The 6,995-nt window shown below is 42.4% G+C and overlaps 1 pseudogene; it reads left to right on the top strand.

Annotated features, from left to right (window-relative positions):
* Window positions 1-1,149: 1,149 nt before the first annotated feature.
* Window positions 1,150-6,044, top strand: LOC111973499 (biogenesis of lysosome-related organelles complex 1 subunit 5-like; annotated as a pseudogene).
* The last annotated feature ends 951 nt before the right edge of the window (window positions 6,045-6,995 follow it).

Below are 6,995 nucleotides of genomic sequence, written 5' to 3'. Positions count from 1 at the left end.
ACTTTGTACTTATCTTTGGCTCATTCATCCCCCTTCCTCTCCCCTGTAACTATTCCCCAGGTCGTTGCTGTAAATGAGAATGTGTTCTGTCAACTTACCTGGTAAAATAATGGTTAAATAAAAATACAACTTGGTGGTCTTTGTGGGATACAGTGGCCCATAATATTATAGTATTTAATTTACTGAAGTTAATGTACTATTGCACAAAAACAAGGAGATGGGGCGTGTAGTGTATAATCTCACTTTTAAAGTCATATTCAGATATCTACTATTTCCTGCTATGGCCGACATTGTACACACAGCATAATGTTTCAATTCTAAATCCATGGCAGATACACACAATAAGGTATCACATGATGAAATCCCTCTAAATGATGGCCAATCCTTCTAATTACCACTGTCGTCAACCTGAATGGGGTGCGGGAATTCTATAGATGTAAATGGACTATCACTCTGTTATGAGACACTTCAATTTATTGTATTATAGGCAATGCAGAGGTGACTCATCAGCCACATCCTCAGTGTTAGACTTTATGTGGCTGTGGGGAACTCACTGATAAAGCCACACCATAGAACAAGACTGACATCTGCAGTCCTAACTCATGCAAGACCTCCTGTCCTCCATCATTATCATTGCATTGAGATTTACACCCTGAAATAAATGGCATTTCGTCAATAACAATACAGCTGTTTAAATGCCTTATCATACACACAGACACAGAGAGAGAGAGAGAGGGGGGGGGGGGGGGGGGGGATTTGCACATCATTATAACACTGTACATAGCCATAATATGACATTTGAAACTTCTGTGAGTGTAATGTCTACTGTTAATTTTATTGTTTATTTCACTTTTGTTTATCTATTTCACTTGCTTTGGCAATGCTACCATATGTTTCCCATGCCAATAAAGMCCTTTGAATTGAATTGAGAGAGAGAGATTAAATACTAAACCATTGAAGATGGAAATGTGCTGCTAAATGTGTAGGCTACACCCATAGTATACATTCACAAAAGTGATGATTGATGCTACGGAACTGTACCTACTGGTACCTTAGAATTAGCATTGGTATGCCTCTAAGTGTGCTCCCCGTTTTGGGAGGTTTGGTTTGATCCAAGACCTCGTACCCGGAAGTAGTGTGAATATTTACATCAGCTGACATCAAATCAACTGACTACAATTACAGTTTAGGTTTTTGTTAGAATAACCAAAAATATATGCACATTTACGTATGATAACTTGCATGTAAATAGCTACTAAGCATTTATATATTCTGTAGCTAGGCTATAGCGAAAAGAGGTTGCTAAAGCCAGCTTACTCAATTCTAAACAAAGTAACGTTATTTCACGTGTTGTCGGGATTTGTGTGTTTTAACGCGTGACTATGGACAAGCTAGCCTTAGGTGAGTTCATTATTATGTTGCAGTTACCATAAATCGCATTTAACTTAGCTAACCTACATAACTTGAGAGTCATATGTTGCAGAATGTACGCATACTGGGTGCCAGTCTTTTTAACTAGCTAATATTTCACTCCATGTATGTACAACATTTTAGTAATTTTAGCAGACGCTCTTATCCAGAGCAACTTACAGTAGTGAGTGCATACATTTTCATACTGGTCCTCCGTGGGAATTGAACCCACAACCCAGGCGTTGCAAGCACAATGTTCTACCAACTGAGCCACACAGGACCAATTACTCTGTGTCAAATGCCAAAGATTTTATTTGTATGTTTAGCATGACAGGAGTGGCAAGGATTGGAATGATAGCCAAACGGACTGGTACCAAGACTAGTAGCCTCTAACCTGGTCCCAGATCTGTTAGCCAACCTCTAAATGGTCCCAGATCTGTTAGGCAGCCTCTAACCTGGTCCCAGATCTGTTAGGCAGCCTCTCACCTGGTACCAGATCTGTTAGATAGCCTCTAACCTGGTACGAGATCTGTTAGCCAACCTCTAAATGGTCCCAGATCTGTTCGGCATCCTCTAACCTGGTCCCAGATCTGTTAGGCAGCCTCTAACCTGGTCCCAGATCTGTTAGGCAGTCTCTAACTGGTCCAGATTGTTCGCCAACCCTTAAATGGTCCCAGATCTGTTCGGCATCTCTCTAACCTGGTCCCAGATCTGTTCGGCATCCTCTAACCTGGTCCCAGATCTGTTAGGCAGTCTCTAATCTGGTCCCAGATCTGTTCGCCAACCTCTAAATGTTCCCAGATCTGTTCGGCATCCTCTAACCTGGTCCCAGATCTGTTCGGCATCCTCTAACCTGGTCCCAGATCTGTTAGGCAGCCTCTAACGTGGTGGCAGATCTGTACGAACATGGTCCCAGATCTGTTAGGCAGCCTCTAACCTGGTCCCAGATCTGTTAGGAGGTCTCTAACCTGGTACCAGATCTGTTAGATAGCCTCTAACCTGGTCCCAGATCTGTTAGGCAGCCTCACCGTGTCCTTGTGTAGTTTCCTTTTTTTCTCAATTCAGGAGCTAAATTGAAATGTAATTCTAATTTGACTGTCAATGACAGATGTGTGGAACATTTAAAAAATGTTCCTCTAAGGTGGGGACACAATTCCTTGAGTTTAAATGGAATTGACCAGTGTTGACTGCTAGCCCTAGTCCTCCTACGATAGAAAATAAAGTTGTTTCTTTTCAATATATCTGACACAGAGGAGGCTGGTAGGAGGAGCTATAGGAGGTTTCCATATGTTTGAAGCACTTTCCATTTATTCCATACCAGCCATTACAATGAGCCCGTCCTCCTATAACTCCCCCCACCAGCCTCCACTGATCTGACATGATCAATTACTCAACATGACATGTTGATGGTTTGTGTCTCCCATTAGATGTTGGTGATATTCAGTCCAGGCCAATGGCGTGTCGTAAAAGGGGAGATCTGCTATTTTGTGAATTTTTAGGTGAGTTTTTAGCTTGCACCATAATATGTCATTTGACCAATTGATTAATTGTAATTTGATCTTTGCTAACATACACGTTTTTGTGATTTTTTTTAAAGGAAAAACATGGATTCAGAGAGAGCCGTTTCCTGGACAACCTGAACAAAATGGTGGTGGAGACCAATGAGCAGTCGTTGCACAAATGTTCAGAGCACATGCATAAGCACCTCTGTGAGGCCCTCACACGATGTAAGCCCCTTCCTGACCTAGCCAGTGTATTTTTCAATTGCTAACCATTGCAGTTGTAATATGGACTGATTGAATGCTATCGTAGTGTTCTCCAGATTACTTGACTGCGTTGTATTATTTCAATGTGCCTTACTGATAAAGCTGGAAAGTAGTTGAATGTAACATTGTTCATTGTGTTTTTCTACAGTGGAGGATGGGAATCACACGTCACACAGGATCCAGGAGAGGGAGCTAGAGGCAGACCAAGTAAAGACACAGGCTCTCTTCAAAGCCCATGAATTACCAATAGTGATTTAACCATTCACAGGCATGGATTGTGACAACAGACCAGGGCCCAGTTTCCCGTTATCGATGGAACTTAGGCTTACGAGTGTATGAACAATGCATCGTACAACAACCGAAGAAGTCGCTTATGTTTCCCAAAACACTAAGCAGGGAGAACTTTCACTAAGTCTGTCTTTGGAGCAGGTGTCATTACTGATAGGATGGAAAGAAAGGCAGCGCTGCTCACGGATCAGCTTGGTCCATTCAAATCTTACCTTAACATTATAATTATTCCACAATACTGACGAAGGATCAGCTGCTGCTCCTAGAGAGCTATTATCACATATAGGCTATGGCTGCAAATATTAAGGTGGCTTATTAACCTAATGCTTATGCCCAGCCTACACATCATTGCTCGCATGTTGTTACACATCAGGAAATATATTTAGGCAAAAATTACAAACAGTAGCCTACAATTAGCCAAATAGAACTCAATTGATTGAACAAGAAATAGATTTCAATATGATTGAAATGTGTAGGCTTATGTAGTCTATACTGTATTTACCTTTTATTACAGTCATCTGGGTTTTCATTTGAAGCATATTTTTATCCTTCACTTGTCTGTAACATACAAAGACTTTGGTAACTTTGTAGTCAACTTTGTTCTGAATTTATAGCCGTTTACAGAGAGACAGATAAACATCTTGAGTCTGTGTTTAGCAGAGATCTTCTATGTATAAAGTTATGTGGAAGGGCAAAAAAAGCACCTAACAATGCACTTAGCTGTTCTAAGAGTGGTCTGAGACAGTTAGTAAATAAAGATTGTTTTCAAGTGCAACATTAGTTCTAATGGGTTTGGGAAAACAACTCGGGGATTTACCAATGCTCCTACAAAGATTCTAACGATGAACTTGGTTTTAAGATGCTTTCGGGAAACCGGGCCCAGGGGCGGATCATTTGGCATCTAACAGGAGATGGCTGTTTGAAACAGAGTGACACCCAAATCTCCCCAACAAAAGTGTTTTCATTTCCAATTTCATTTTTGTCTAGTTCAGATTTTTTTGGTCTTCGAGCCTGACCCAGATACTTGCGTGTTGTGCACCTTAGAGCACCTAGTTGCAGGTGACCATAGACAGACAGAAGGAGGACTGGGACAGGTGTCTAAAGGACCAGCAGCGGTTGAAGGAGGAGGTGGACGAGGAGCATACCAAGGCCATCGGACGCCTCAGCATCATGTACATCGACATGAAGAAGAATCTGGCCAAATTCTCTCACTTTTAATCCTCTGTGTGTCTGTCTGCTTGAAATTAAGTTGTTGAATTTGATTGATGCGGTACTTAGTCATTGGCACTAACAGAGGACTTCTGAGGACAAAAGTCAACAGTTTCCAGATCACAAATGACAAAGTGTGATTAACAACGTGGCATTTTCACAGCCCTTCAAAATCACAATTTTCTGGCCTAAGCACATGGAATATGTATGTCAAGCTCTGGAAAAATGTCATTTTTAAACCATAAATTACATGATTGTTCCTTGGCTGCTAAACTTATTTTTTAATGGAATTATGCTAGGAGGTGTTGATAGATGTGTGTTTTCTATGGTAGGGCAGATTTTCAAACCGTCAAACAATTTTGGCAACAGGGATCTTGATCCAGGAGGGGATTGAATGTCTCCGCTGTAACCAAGAAACTTGATCTTGACATCTGGCCACTTAGCTAGCCAGGTTATTATTATATATATATATATATTACCTTTATTTAACTAGGCAAGTCAGTTAAGAACAAATTCTTATTTACAATGACGGCCTAAGTTAGCAAACCAAATGCTGGAGCCCTGAGTTTGATATAATTTGACACATCTTAGATTTCTTATAGTTATACTTATAGATGTAAACAGTGGCGTAGCACGCACCCCCTCCCCCCAAAAAAGTTTGAACAGTATTGAAAGTCATACCGTTGGTATTTTGAAATACCCCGGTATATGGTATCAACGGTATATCGCCCAAACTTAGTGTTTTCCTCCAACTGAATAAGAAAATAAACTGGATTTTGCCACTGATTTAGATATTTGAAGCTTCAGGCGAGTGAAAATGTTGAATGTCAGAAGTGCTATTCAAAGCTGGGTTGTCAACGGCACAGGTCAACATCTCAAACTTTACTCACTGAGCAGTTTCCCCAACTATGCGTGCCTCACCAACTCTTCAGATTAGGGTACAGTGAACCTTTGACATCAAGTACAACTAGCAACATCTCAAAATAAGTAAATCAGAAATGGTTTTACTGAAGCAGGCTCAAGCTGTCAGAAATTGACATTATTTAGTGGTGTTTTCCTGGGCCTCTTATGTACCTTGTTAAATGGAGAGGTATACTTGTAGCGCTGTATAAAGTGTTTTGTTTAAGGACAGTATTTGCACTGGGCAATGGCATGCTGTTTAGACTGATGGATGGATGGGCACGCTGACACATTCCTGACCTGCTGGGAACAGGATTAATCTTGGCAGAAAGTGACAGAGCAAATATTTTAAATGGCTCTCATGAACACAGAATGTGGGCACGGACGCTTTAAATAAAACTTCATTGTTGCGTGGGGGGGATGCAGACCTCATCAATCAGTATAAGTAAAATAAAGCGTTGCTAAACTCTGCATGACTCAAGTGTGTGTTTTTTTCTCTCTCGACTCGAATGTATACAACGTAGTTCAGCAATGCCTTTGACATGTCTGACAGCCGGCCTCGAAACGAGGCCCAGTATCCAATTTCAGTGGAGGTTGAGGCGCAGTCTTTTTCATTTTTGTTCGTGGTGACCCCTTTCCCTTCTGCCCGCGATGGCAGCTGCTGTCCGGTTACCCTGGGTCACCCTCTGTGAGTGACTGACATCAGGGCAAGGCCGGTGTGTCATCAACAGAGATCAGAGAGGGCCCGAACGTGCCAGCAGATGTGGAGGTATAGTAATGTAGACAGGGGAGCCCTGACGTCCCAGCCAGCTAGAGCCAGACAGGGCATCACCACTTAACGAGGAGTGACAATCTGGAAACGCAGCTCACCTCCGCCAATCTTTCCTCTGGCCCTGTTTATTTCTTCGGTTTAGTGAGAGAGAAAAACTGCCTGGGTATATTCCCGAAAGGTCAACAATAAAGTCAGTGTTAGCTATTCATGAGAAAGTACTGTAAGCCCTTTGCCCCTATTAAGTCCTCTGGTGTGGTGAGAATCTGGTGCACCCCTAATGTAAGTCTGGAGGATGTCACACTGTACTGTACATAGCAGATGTCTACTCAAGGGAAGCATGGCCTGCGGCGGTTCTTACTCAAAGTACCTCTGGAGCGTGGGCGTCCCGTCTTTTGCCAGATACACTCACCGTTCCGGGAAGTAGAGTGTGGAGCAGATTGGACACCGAATGACCCCGGCGTTATCGTCCCTCCGGCCCACCGCCACGTGGAACCAGGGCTTGTTATTCATCTCCTATGTTTACGAAGTCATTGCGTTCTTCCTGTTATKGAAAGAGAGTGGCGATCCCAGTCGACGAGCTGGCGGCCAACATAAATTGTCAGGAAAAAAGCACCCGGAGCACGTCAGGGTGGGGGGGTGGGTGACTATGG

Source organism: Salvelinus sp. IW2-2015, linkage group LG14, assembly GCF_002910315.2.
Source record: "Salvelinus sp. IW2-2015 linkage group LG14, ASM291031v2, whole genome shotgun sequence".
Taxonomy (NCBI): Eukaryota; Metazoa; Chordata; class Actinopteri; order Salmoniformes; family Salmonidae; genus Salvelinus; species Salvelinus sp. IW2-2015.
The sequence above is the reverse complement of the archived record's forward strand: the minus strand, read 5'-3'. Positions and strand labels throughout refer to the sequence as shown.